Source organism: Sus scrofa, chromosome 3 (genome assembly GCF_054392235.1).
Source record: "Sus scrofa isolate SSC_HxYL_T2T_F1_AM1 chromosome 3, Sscrofa_HxYL_maternal_Yorkshire_Landrace_v2.0, whole genome shotgun sequence".
NCBI classification, from domain to species: Eukaryota; Metazoa; Chordata; class Mammalia; order Artiodactyla; family Suidae; genus Sus; species Sus scrofa.
The window spans coordinates 22,576,466-22,591,096 of NC_139385.1; the positions used below are offsets into that span (position 1 = coordinate 22,576,466).

At 36.4% G+C, this 14,631-nt stretch overlaps 1 protein-coding gene across 31 annotated transcripts in view; it reads left to right on the top strand.

Moving 5' to 3' along the window:
- LOC100519166 (uncharacterized) overlaps positions 1–14,631 on the top strand; it is a 191,758-nt gene that overhangs the window by 72,808 nt on the left and 104,319 nt on the right. For 28 of the 31 annotated variants that reach the window (XR_014840446.1, XR_014840445.1, XR_014840442.1 and 25 more), the window contains one exon: positions 3,792–3,964. The gene's annotated coding sequence lies outside the window, so the exon portion shown is untranslated. Of the gene's footprint in view, positions 1–3,791; positions 3,986–14,631 lie in introns of all 31 variants that reach the window. The other 3 variants (XM_085017188.1, XM_085017177.1, XM_085017189.1) reach the window with 1 other exon arrangement.

Consider the following 14,631-nt stretch of genomic DNA (forward strand, 5'->3'; position numbering starts at 1 on the left):
ACAGGAACTCCTCTGTGCATATTTTGCATTCTTGATGGCAGTGCCCAGCCCTGCATAGTGACATTTCAAGGGTGCTACCCTAGCTCAGTCTTCAGTAGGTTGTTCTGTTAATCTGTCAGGGAGGCTGCTTCCAGAAAAGATAAGTGAATCCTGTGTCATGAAGTGACTCCTATACTTTAATTAGTCTATTTTGGTCATGGCCCATTTACTTTATACTTGCCTCACTACATTTTTTTAATGTGAAACTAATTTCTCAGAATGGGTTTGTTACTTGGTCTCCTCCCTCTTCTAGTCCTTTCATTCCAACAAAAGAATAATCTTTCAAAGCTCTCAGAACTTTTTTTTACCAGTTTACCAAAAAAAAAAAAAAAAAAAAAAAAAAAAGGCACTGTTCCATTTTGTAAGAGTTTGGAGTTTGCTATAATTCAATGATATTCATAGTTTGGAAACTAGATTTTAAAATTCAACAAATAATTAGAAATAAATTAGGTGTTTTGTTTTAGTTCTTGTTCCTGCTATTCCAAAAATGATTAATATGATTTCTGTTTCTTCTACTTACCCTCACTCACATATTTTATCACATCTGCTTGGACTAGCTAGGAAATTGAGTTAAATGCTCTGGTTAAAAATATTACCCTTCCCTGGAGTTCCCATCATGGCTCAGTGGTTAACAAATCCGACTAGGAATCATGAGGTTGCAGGTTCAATCCCTGGCCTTGTCTCAGTGGGTTAAGGATCCAGCATTGCTGTGAGCTGTGGTGTAAGTTGCAGACTTGGCTCTGATCTGGCATTGCTGTGGCTCTGGCATAGGCCGGCGGCTACAGCTCCAATTCGACCCCTAGCCTGGGAACCTCCATATGCTGTGGGAGTGGCCCAAGAAATGGCAAAAAGACCAAAAAAAAAAAATTACCCTTCCCAAAATTCTGTTTTAATTAGAAGCAAAGACTTAAATTAGAAGTGATGAAGTAATGAGAATGAACTAATTGGGGGACTTAATATTTGTCTTTCTTAGCACACTTAAATAAATCATCACTTGACTTAGTTTTCTTCTAGTGCATACAAGTGAATTCCAATCTTTATGTTTCAAAACATTTTACAGATTCAGTCTAAATTAAAGTAGTTGATATGTTTTGTATCATAAATAATAATAGATTTCTAAAACATATAAGAAAATAGTATGTGCCTTAAAATGCATTTTTTATCATGCAGAGTGGTTATGAACTTAGTTTTACAAATGTTAAGGAATACTAATTGCCTGTTAGTAGCCATAGGGAATATTATGTTTCTTTTTCAGTAGCTTATATTCTAAATAAAGCAATACCAGAAATCATTCCACTTTTATTTAATTACTTTAAACTTTTCTCCTAAGATGTGTGAAGTTTGAGAATTTAATCAAAAGAAGTATTTGGAAAAGTTTTGGGAAAAATATATTTAAAAGAAATGAATTTAGAAATCTGTTCATAATATAAGACAATAACTTCATTTAAGAGAAACGTCTTTGAAGCAACCAGTTGAAATCAGCATTGTTTCTAGAGATGTCATTAAAGTGTTTATAACTTGCATACATTATGGTGAAATAATAAGTGATTTTTCTGTATTATTTAAATAGGTGCATACACTTTAATGATATTGGATAAACATAGGATGCATATTTCCTAGTTATATGTTATTTTTATTGTATTTTCAACCAAATTTTCCTATATTTTATACTTAACTATGTATACCTATGTGCGATAAATCAATGGTGTTGATTGCAATTACATATGATTTCTGCCTTGAGATTAGCAACTTAGAGATCAGGCTCCTGTCAACCATTAAATATGATTTCATGGCCCCTTGCTCGCCCCATTTCTCATGATTCCCATTGAAGAATCATGATTCCACTGATGCCTTAGCAAATTGTATTAGCTTAGTTATTACTATTGAAGATAGAAAACAAATACCTCAAGGACATACTGGACTTATGTAAGGGAGGCTTATATGGACTAAGCAGAGTCAGAGCTACATGCTTGATCACATCTGCCTTCTCTGTATATTTCTAAAATACATAATTCAGGAAGCTTTGGACAAGTGAATGTTCCTTATAATGATTCAAGGTTGTTCTGGTGTAAACTCGTTTGCTACATAATGGAAGTAGCCTGTATTTAGAGTTACAGTTCTCCTCAATCACTTTCAGATACTAATGAATGAAAGTTAAAAACCAAATCCTGCCACCAGGCTGATATTGTTAAGCACACATTATTTTTTTCCAAGCTGGTATAAAACACTACGTGTATTGTATTCCAGAAGCTTGGTTTTAAAATGTGTTCTTTCAAGTGCTCTGATCTAAAACTTACTAAATAATGATTTATTCTAAGAAGAGAAAAAGTATTCTAGAGGCAGAATTCTCTTATTCTTAGGATCAATATCAGGCCACCAATACTTAGATCCGTTGGTTGGTCATAGAAAAAAGTAGTCATCAAGCCTTGGGTTTAATGCCTAATGTTACATGCTACATGGTGTGCAAGATGCTTCAGGTCTGGTCATTCAGGGATATGGAAGATTTCTAAATATTGTAAACAGTTCACCTGTACTCCTAATTTCAACAAAGATGTCTTTTTATAATCCCTGCAAGCCATTAATTTCAGCCTTGGATATGTACTCATAATGCTAACCATATCAGCAAACCTTCTAAAAACAATTAAATAAAACACAGCCACAGCACATCAAGTAGTCACATCTGAAGTGTTCCTGGAAAGTTGGTAGACTCTCCAGGAACAGACACTGACCTAACATATACATGGTGGCATCATGGTGGTACATCCTCCAATAAGATATATTCTGTTACTGAGTATTTATTCACTTGTGATTCACTCAAAATGAAGCACAAATGGAAAACTGTTTATCTTCCTTTTACTTGACCTTCGTGAGGCAAAACAGTCATGAGGAATGAACATTGAGTATTAGCAAAGAGATTTCAAACACAGGATGGAATGTATTTGGAGAAAGTGTCTATTCTAGGTATGCTGAGTTTGGAAAAATAGCTGCTTCCATTTCTTATTTTAGAAAGAGGTAACTATAAACCTGGGCAGTTAAAATTAAGTGTATATGTCTTAGCTTGAACTGGAGCTAAGGTATTAGAGGCCTCTGAAGTAAAGAGAAGTTTTGTAAGGGAGCCACAGATAGTTTCTTCTTGGAAAGAGTGTTTTTCTCTGTATTTCTATTAAAGGCCAAGGCAAAAGCCACATTGAAGGCAGCAGGGAAATTGACATTTTTGAGAGATCAGCATATACTGATTTTCTTTGTATGTGATTAGTCTGACTTAGCAGTTAAATGAAACAGTCAAGCATTTAGATTCCAAGAGCTTTTAATGCATCCAAAATGCTTGACTATAAGGGCCAATGTTTTGAATCCTCACAGAAATGAAGGATGCCTTTTGTTATCTCCAGGAATTATAGCAGGAGTAGAAAAAGAAAAACAGCCTAAGACAATGATATTGACTGATTTTTTCATATTTATAAATTAATATAAGTTTATATATATATATATGTATTTATAATGCATTGTTGTGTAATCATGTATTTAAGTACTATTACAAATGGGCTCTGGAGGCCTGATGACCTGACCTTGCTAATGACTAGACTATATTTTACCTCAAGCACAATATGTAGACCCTGTGAGCTCCATTTCCACTTAAGTAAGGGTCAGGAGACAAAGGCACAGGCTATAACGTCACCCAGGTTCTAATACTCTGATTTTTTTCTTTAGCTTTAAGACTAATTTTTTATTTTCAAACTTTGTCCTTTTTGTAGATGATCCTAAATTTCTGACACTCAGCAAAATAAAGCTTGGAAGGCTGGGAATCTTTGATAGCTTTGAAAGCACTTGCTTCTTCAAGAGCTCTGTTTCCAGAACTTACAGCAGGAAACGGTTGCATTTTGGGGTCCTACCTTAAAGCAGAATAAGACTTGGCTACTCAGAGAAGGTAGGAAAACAAAATGTGGAGGTATGTGACTTTTCTTATTAAACACTGACCATATCCTCAATGACAAATGTAATTTTTGTATGATAATACTTTAAAGTGACTTTCTTTTTATTGTATGTCTTGTTTGTATGGGTATGCATTTGCAATTTATGAGATTATATATATATATTAAAATTCTAATTAATATTCTGGATCATTAAGGTGTGAAAACAAGGGAAAAATTCACTAAATAAGTAACATCTTAAGGGAGGTCCTGGGATATCTTGGTAGTTGTCTGCAGAGAGTCTCAGGTTTTATGAAATGGTGAATTGAGTGGACTAGGCTGTGAAAGACCTAATAGTGTCACTTATTCCTTTGCCCTCATAACTAATGTAATGCCTTCCTTTACTGCTATGCCCATGTGAATTAAGAATGAGGCTGAATTAATTGGAGAGTTTGTGCTATAGTATTCTTGATTGCAGTATGATATTGTTATAGATGTAGATGCTTGGCACATGGAAATTACCCTCTTGTCTGCAGAGTATATTTCTATAATCTCAGCAGGATATAATAATTTCATAAGAAATTAAATGAAAGTGGAAATTAAATGGACATTTAAAGTATCAAGCAGCAGTGATTCAGAACACAATCATACATTTATATTCCATTTAAAATTAAGATGTGTAATTTAATCATCCATGATTTAGAAATATATATTTTAATAATTTATAGTATTAAAAAGGACATGGAGCTTTTTAAATTTTGTAATTAAGCATATGCATATAAATTTTAAAGTCTTAATTTGCTATGACATCATTCTAATATAATCCTGACATGATTATCACAACTATTAGTTTTTTTAGCTATATTAGAAGATTCTTTCTTTCCCTTTTATCCCAAATTATTTTATTGGTTCCGAAATCACTTTACAGTTGACATTTTGGAGGTAAATATATAGTTTGTTATGTCAGGGAAAAATTTATCTACTTGAAGATAAGTCATTTGCATTTTAACTATGTTGCTAAAATATTTGATGGATTTCAGTCTAAATCCAACCATTAACACAGTGAAATAAGTTTTCATTTTTATTGTTAACAGGAAAGGGAAAGTTACAAATTACTGTACATATTGTTATTGAGTTTTGTTATAAATATTTTATGCACATACATTTGCACAAACCAAGAAACAATTACAGTAATATTTCTGCTTATGATTTAATTAAAACTTATTTGCATTCTAGTTTTCATTTATTATATGACACACATTTTAAAAGGAATAATTATTAAAATCACGAAGTCAGATATTAAAGTTAAAATGTTATATTTAAACACTAGAAGAGAACAAACTAGTGAATTGCATTTTAAATCTTAAATCTCATGTTTGTATCTCCAAATCTTCATATTATAGTTTGCCTCTTGTCAGAATATGTCTCAGTTAATCAATACTTTATGAATATTTACTGTTGGATAAAAATAAACATTTTATAGGTGCAAAATAGTTTTTTTTTTTCTTGTCTTTTTAGCTATTTCTTGGGCCGCTCCCACAGCATATGGAGGTTCCCAGGCTAGGGGTCGAATCGGAGCTGCAGCCACCGGCCTTTGCCAGAGCCACAGCAACATGGGATCCGAGCCGCATCTGCAACCTACACCACAGCTCACGGCAACGCCGGATTGTTAACCCACTGAGCAAGGCCAGGGATCGAACCCGCAACCTCATGGTTCCTAGTCGGATTCGTTAACCACTGCACCACGACAGGAACTCCAGGTGCAAAATAGTTTTATAAATATATTCGTATATTTTATATTAGTTTGAAAGCAGGTTATTATAGCATCACATACTTTAAACGATATTGAAGTTGAGATATTTGTTGAGATGGATTCTAACAAGTATATGTTAAATGAGAAATTAGTTTCAAAAGACAAAAAACAGGTTATATTTGTAATACTTGAAACAGACATCTTTCTTATAAGCCAATAAGAAAACTCAGAAAGCTAAAAATAAAAATACACAAAGAACATGAAAAGGCAATTCACAAGTGAAAATTCAGTGAATAATATACAACTGGAACATGAATTTAAATAGGATGTTTTGATTCTAAAAATCAAATACTGTTTTTAAACTTATAATGTTGCCCAATATTGAAACCATGTTTGTAATACACGTCATTTACATTCTGAAAATCAATTGCTATTTTTAATATATAATATTGCCAAATATTGAAAATGTATATTTTACAGTATGGGAAACGTTCACAGAATGTCTATAAGTGCTGAACCAATGTGATTTGTGATAAGTTCACTTAAGGGAAAAAAAATAGACCGACTGAGGGAGGGCCCTGAGATGACACAGCCAGAAAGCTGGAGTTGAAAGGTGCAAAGAAACCTGTGTAGGGGAGGGAGAATTCTCCACCCCTCAGAGTTTCTTTTGGCTGTTCCAAGAATCAAATTGACATAAGACAGATGACAGGAGAAAAAACAAATGTATAAGAACCCCACACACATGAGAGCTTCAAAGATGGAAAGATATGCATGGCATCCTGAGCTGAGGGACAGACCAAATAGCCTGGGGATTCCAAGAAGAGGAGGGAAATTCACATGACTATAAGAAGAACAGATGTTGGGTGATGAGATGTTTGCCACTCAGATAAAAATTATCCCTGGTAATGACTCTTACCTGGGGAAGACCCCCAGTATAAACATATCTAGGTAGCTTAGAGAGAGACAGGGGTTTATCTTCAACCTGCAGGTTCTTGATTGCCATGAGCTCCAAGTAATCCTCAAGCAAAAGTGGTACATTGTGGGGAGACACCTTCTGAGCCTCTTCACCTGTCATAGGCAAATAGGGTGACAATGCAAGCAGCGTGTGTTGGGGGAGAGCTTGGGCTTCTTCTAAGAATTACTAGAAGCATCACTCTGTATTTAAAAAAATATGTAGGAGTTCCCGTTGTGGCGTGGTAGTTAATGAATCCGACTGGGAACCATGAGGTTGCAGGTTCGATCCCTGCCCTTGCTCAGTGGGTTAATGATCCAGCGTTGCTGTGAGCTGTGGTGTAGGTTGTAGACACGGCTCAGATCCAGCGTTGTTGTGGCTCTGGCATAGGCTGGTGGCTACAGCTCTGATTCGACCCCTAGCCTGGGAACCTCCATATGCCATGAGAGTGGCCCAAGAAAATGGCAAAAAAAGACAAAAAAAAGACAAAAAAAAATGCAGCTTTCAGTAGCTCTCATTCTGACTGTCCACACTACCTGAAATGGTCAAAAGACAGAGATGAAGGCAAAATCTTTTTGATGCTTTTGGCACAACATTTGTGTTGAAATGCTTCAAAGAGCTCAACACATTGAACCTGCCCTGTTTTCTGGGATATGCTATACCACTGATTGATTGTGTAGGATACACAGATAGCAAACTTGATGTAGTTATTTTATTTTGTGAGATAACCAGGTAATCCATCTATGTAGCCTGGGTGTGTGTGTGTGTGTGTGTGTGTGTGTCTTTTTGCTATTTGGGCTGTTCCCACGGCATATGGAGGTTCCCAGGCTAGGGGGTCAAGTCGGAGCTGTAGCCACTGGCCTATGACAGAGCCCCAGCAATATGGGATCCGAGCCGCATCTGCAACCTACACCACAGCTCACGGCTATGCTGGATCCTTAACCCACGGAGCAAGGCCAGGGATCGAACCCACAACCACATGGTTCCTAGTCGGATTCGTTAACCACTGCGCCACGACGGGAACTCCCTATGCAGCCTTTTTTAAAAAGTGTAAGGATTTAAAAGGAAGAAGAAATTGGGGTCAGTCATGACATGTTATTGTGATGGTTTACAGAGTTTTTTCTCAATGAGATTTGACTTTCCATCCATTCATTTGGTCTATGACTAGATCAGATTAGAAAATGATTCTCCAGTGAAGTGATTCAAGTTACTTACCATCTGACCTAGGGACTTTTACCTATGCAATTGCAGTAAGATTTTTTTTTAGGTACCCCATCTGTTTCAGGCTTTAGTTCATTATGATCAATTAGCCCATGACAATGTTTGCAGGTGAAAACACTCGGTTTACTGAGCCAGTCCTATTTTCCATTACAGTAAACAGGCCTACCTTGACTCCAAACCTTAAGACTTTTTTCTTGTGGTCTGCCACTTCAGGAACTTAATATGTTGAAATCAGGGAAGGCATTCAAATAGTAGCACCTCTCATAATTACTCCCTGCTTCCAGTGGGCAGATACCACCAAACTTTTCAAAGATATTTTCTCCACACACTACTCAAACCACAATGCATTCTTTCCAGTGCCTTTTTTGGGGAGAGTGTTTTCTGTGAAATCCAAGGGAAAATTCTCTTTTTTTTTGGATGTTGAGCAATTTGCGCACACATCAGGTGTCCTATCCCCATAAGCTCTGTGATTCCTTCCTATCTATCACATGGAGTTAGGCTATTTCAACCTCATATAATATAAGCCATATTTGAATTCATGCTCCAGTTACAAATCAAATTGTTAGAACTATTTCCCACAATGAAGCTAACACCATGAATCTAGAATACCCTATCTGTGTATGCAAGTAAGCCCACCTGGACAGGTTCAGCCTGATTCAGTGTTGTGTTCTTTCTTCCCTGATCTGGCATCCAGTATTGGGTTACAACATAACTTTTTAAAATCATACCAGATATTTGATGTGTATGATATACTCCAATGCAGACTTTGTACTTGGCATTGATCCCCCAATGAGACCTATTTGGATTGAAACCTAATTATAGGTTTTATAGCAATGATACATGCTAGAGGTAGGTTCTAAGGCAAGATGTTTACGAGGCAACTACCCAAGTGAAATTGTTAGAGTTAAAGGGCCATTAACTTCAGAATGGGAAGGAGAGATTGCTTATCCAGGAAAAGAGTTTCAAGGCAACTAGGATTCAAGGAGCATAGATTCATCAGAATCCCCCATATTGTCTCACTGCTATCCAAACACTACTTTGCTAATTATAGGACTAGAAAGGATGTGAATTGTCATTCAGCAAATGGCAGCCTCATAATCTGCGTCTAACTTTCTGAAATATTTGTAGTGTGTCTAAAAAGAGCTTTAAAAGAGAATTTAGGGGAAATCATAGAAGCCCTCTCACTCTCTGATCATTACTTGAAATGGAAATTTAAATTCCTGACATTGTCCTTTGCTTTCTGTAATCACTCAAAAAGAACTAACTCAAAACAGTATTCTAATCATTATTTATGCCATATTATCTTATTGCACAAGTCACTTGTCTCTTACTGCATGGATTTCAATAGCAGTCTTATTTCATTCACCTTCAGATAGGCATTTGTAAAAGACACTTATTGATGCTGCACGCCATGTTCCTCAAAGGTCCCATTTTTCACTGCTGATTTTACTCTTGTCTTCAGATCTCTTCATGTTGGATAACCAACTCCATACACGAATAGATAAATAAATGTAAATCTGGAAGAATGTACAAAATCACTTAACCAAACAAATCATGTGTAGAATTCAAAAGATGTAAATTCCAACTGCTAAAAATGCATTCAACCAAAAATTGTGGCAGTTTGCCTACATAATAATTACTTTATTTTTATTTAATATAGATTATTTTATTGTGACTCTGTATTCATTTACTTATTTATTTACTGTCTTTTTGCCATTTCTAGGGCCGCTCCCATGGCATATGGAGGTTCTCAGGCTAGGGGTCTAATTGGACCTGTAGCCGCTGGCCTATGCCAGAGCCACAGCAATGCAGGATCTGAGCCGCATCTGCAACCTACACCACAGCTCATGGCAATGCTGGATCTTTAACACACTGAGCAAGGCTAGGGGTCAAACCCGCAACCTCATGGTTCCTAGTCGGATTCATTAACCACTGCGCCACAACGGGAACTCCTATTGTGACCTTTTAATATGAGTCAATTTGAGTGTCAGCAGAGCTAAACAGAAGATTTTTGTTCTTAATACTTCATTTTTTAAAAGGGAAAAGTATAAGGTTTTATTAGGCTAGGACTTTCAATATTTGATGGAATAAAAGTGAGAATGGACATTCTTGTCTTATTCCTGATTTTAGTGGAAATACTTTCCACTAAATTGTTTATACCAATGAATAGCTCATACTTCTCAAATATTAGAAGAAAAATCACTTTAAAATAAGTAAGAATATATGAAATATTGTGTGTTTTATTATTCTTAACTACAACAATTAAAAATAAACTTTATGGAGTTCCCTTTGTGGTTCACTGGGTTAAGAACCTGACATAGTGCCCATGAGGAGGGGTGTTCAATACGGACCTCACTCAGTGGGTTTAGATCAGATGTTACCATGAGTGGTGGTGTAAGTCACAGATGTGACTTGGATCTGGCATTGCTGTGGCTATGGTGTGGGCTGGCAGCTGCAGCTCTGATTCAACTCTTAATGCCAGGAACTTCCATATACCACAGGCACAGCCCTAAAAAAGAGAAAGAAAACAAGAAATGAATAAACTTTATTAAACACTATAAATTTTAAGTTATATAATACTAATAGAATGGTTACTAGTAAAAAAAAAAGAGAAATTTGGCTATTTGAATTTGTATTAGTGAAATTAATTTTTAGCCATATATGAAAAACCAGGAGTTTCTGTCATGGCTCAGTGGTTAACGAATCCAACTAGGAACCATGAGGTTGCAGGTTTGATCCCTGGCCTTGCTCACTGGGTTAAGGATTCAGCATTGCCACGAGCTGTGGTGTAGGTTGCAGATGTGGCTTGGATCCTGCGTTGCTGTGGCTCTGGCATAGGCTTGGCAGCTACAGCTCTGATTAGACCCCTAGCCTAGGAACCTCCATATGCTATGGGTGTGGCCCTAGAAAAGGCAAAAAGACAAAAAGACAAAAAAAAAGAAAAACCAATGGCTAACATCATTCTCACTGGTGAAAAGCTGAAAGTATTTCCACTAAAATCAGGAATAAGACAAGAATGTCCATTCTCACTACTTTTATTCCATAAAATATTGAAAGTCCTGGGATTGTAAATTGGTGCAACCACTGTGGAAAGCAGTATCGAGATTCCTCAGAAAACTAAACATAGAACTACCATTTGATCCAGCAATCCCACTCCTGGGCATCTATCCAGAGAAAACCACGACTCGCAAAGACACATGTACTCCAGTGTTCATTGCAGCACTATTTACAATAGCCAAAACATGGAAACAACCTAAATGTCCATTGACAGAGGAGTGGATCCAGAAGATGTGGTACATATACACAATGGAATATTACTCAGCCATCAAAAAGAACGAAATACCAGCATTTTTAGCAACATGGATGGACCTAGAAACTATCATGCTAAGTGAAGTCAGCCATACAATGAGACACCAACATCAAATGCTTTCACTGACATGTGGAATCTGAAAAAAGGACAGAGAGAACTTCTTTGCAGAACAGATGCTGACTCACAGACACTGAAAAACTTATGGTCTCCAGAGGAGACAGTTTGGGGGATGGGAGGATGTGCTTGGGCTGTGGGATGGAAATCCTGTGAAATCAGATTGTTATGATCATTATACAACTACAGATGTGATAAATTCATTTGAGTAATAAAAAAAATGAAAAAAAAGAGAGTCCTAGCCATAGCAGTCAGAAAAAAAGAAATAAAAGGATCAAAATTGGAAAAGAAGTGAAACACTGTTTGCAGATGACATGATACTATACATAGAAAATCCTGATGATGCTACCAGAAAACTATTAGAGCTCATCGATGAATTCAGTAAAGTTGCAGGATACCAAATTAATACACAGAAATTTCTTGCATTCATATATAGTAACAAAACATCAGAAAGAGAAATTAAGGACACAATCCCATTAATTATCATATCAAAAGTATTAAAATAACTAGGAATAAACCTACCTAAAGAGGCAAAGGATCTGTAGTGAAAAGTGTGGAATGTGGATAAAAGAAATTGAAGATGACACACACATATCAACGTGTACCCCATGCTCTTGGATTGAAAGTGTCCATATTGTCAAAATGACTGTACTACCCAAGGTAATCTACAAATTCAGTGAAATCTCCTATCAAATTACCAATGGCATTTTTCATAGAACTAAAACCAAAAGTTTTTGAGTTGGTGTGAAAACACAAAGGATCCTGAGTAGCCAAATCAATCTTGAAAAAGAAAAACAGAAATTGAGGAATCAGGCTCCCTGGCTCCAGACTATACTACAAAGCCACGATTATCAATACAGTATGGAACTGACACAAAACCAAACATAGATCAGTGGAACAGGCTCTAAAGCCCAATCATGAACCCACTCACCTATGGTCAACTAATCTATAACAAAATAAGGCAAGAATCTACAGTGGAGAAGACAATCTCTTCAGTAAGTGATGCTGGGAAAACTAGACAGCTACATGTAAAAGAATGTTTCTCTAACACCATTCACAAAAATAAACTGATGAAAGTGGTGAGAGTGGGCATCCTTGTCTTGTTCCATATTTTAGTGGGAAGGCTTTCACCTTTTCTCCGTTGAGTGTTACATTGGCTGTGGGTTTGACATCAATGGCTTTGATTATGTTGATATGTTCCCTCTATACCTACTTGAGTAAGAGTTTTTATCATGAATGGATGTTAGATTTTGTCAAATGCTTTTTCTGCTTCTACTGAGATGATCATGTGGCTTTTGACTTTTTGTTCATTAATGTGATGTATGACATTGATTGATTTGCATATGTTGAACCATCCTTGTGAACCTGTGATGAACCCCTCTTGGTCATGGTGTATGAGCTTTTTAATATGTTGCTGGATTTAGTTGGCTAAAATTTTGTGGAGAATTTTTGTGTCTATATTCATTAAAGATACTGGCCTGGAACTTTCTTTTTTAGTAGTATCTTTGTCTGGTTTTGGTGCGAGGGTGATGGTGGCTTCATGGAATGTGTTTGGGAGTATTCCTTCTTCAACCTTTTGGAAAATTTTAAGAAGGATGGGTATAAGTTCTTCTGTGTGTGTTTGGTAGAATTCACCTTTGAAGCCATCTGGTCCTGGACTTTTGTTTGTAGGGAGTGTTTTTATTACATATTCAATTTCATTTCTATTGATTGGTCTGTTGACTTGATCTATTCTTGATTCCATTTGGGCAGGCTGTAAGTCTCTAGAAAGTTGTCCTTTTCTTCTAGGTTATCAAGTTTGTTGGCATATAAAATTGTTCATAGTATTCTCTTATTTTTTTTGTATTTCTGCAGTATCCATATATATTTCTCCTTTTTCACTTTTCATTTTGTTTATTTGAGTTTCTTCTCTCCTCCTCTTGGTGAGTCTGGGCAGAGATTTATCAATTGTTTACCCTTTCAAGGAAAGAGCTCATTGTTTTATTGATTTTTTTCTATTTTTTTGATAGTAATATCCTCTTCTTGAATGGATCATTTTATCATTCAATATTGTCCTTCTTCATCTTTTCTTATGGCCTTCATTTTAAAGTCTGTTTTGTCTGGCAAATAACAAATGCTAGAGAGGGTGTGGAGAAAATGGTACCCTCCTTCACTGTTGGTGGGAATGTAAATTGGTACAACCACTCTGGAAGACAGTATGGAGGTACCTCAAAAAACTAAATATAGAGCTACCATATGGCCCAGAAGTTCTACTCCTGGGCATATATCTTGAACAAAACTTTCCTTGAAAAATACACATGCACCCAATATGTTCATTGAAGCACTATTCACAATAGCCAAGACATGGAAACAAAATGTCCATGAATGGATTAAGAAGTGTGGTATATATACACAAAGGAATACTCCTCAGCCATAGAAAAAAACAAAATAATGCCATTTGCAGCAACATGATATGGAACTAGAGACTCTCATACTAAGTAAATTAGATCAGAAACAGAAAGACAAATACCATATGATATCACTTGTATCTGTAATCTAATATACAGCACAAATGAACCTATCTACAGAAAGAAAGAAACTCATGGGCTTGGAGAACAGACTTGTGGTTGCCAGGGGGCAAGGGGAGGGAGTGGAATGGGCTGGTAGTTTGGGGTTAGTAGATGTCAGCTCTTGCCTTTGGAATGGATAAGCAATGAAATCATGCTGTATAGCACAGGTTACTATACCTAGTCACATGTGATGCAACATGATGAAGGTTAATGTCAAAGAAAGAATGTGTATCTATCTATTTATCTAGATATATATGTGTGACTGTGTTACTTTGCTGTACAGCAGAAATTGATAGAACATTGTGAATTAAGTACAGTAGAAAAAATAAAACTCTTAAAGTCAACATGGATTAAAGACCTAAGTGTTAGAACAAATACCATAAAAACATAGGCAGAACATTCTTTGTCATAAATCTCAGCAATATCCTTTTTTGGGGGGGTGGTGCTGCATTCATGGCATATGGAGGAGGTTCCCAGGCTAGGGGTCAAATTGGAGCTATGGCTGCCAGCCTACACCACAGCTACAACAACACAGGATCTGAGCCACATCGGCGACCAACACCACTGCTCATGACAGTGAAGGATCCTTAACCTTCTGAGCTAGGCCAGTGATCGTACCTCATGGACACTAGTCAGATTTGTTTCTGCTGAGCCATGATGGGAACTCTAGCAGTATCTTTTTGGATCCACCTCCTAGAGTAATTAAAAATGAGACCTAATTAAACTTAAAAGCTTTTGCACAACAAAGGAAACTATAAAAAATGAAAAGGCAACCCAGAAAATAG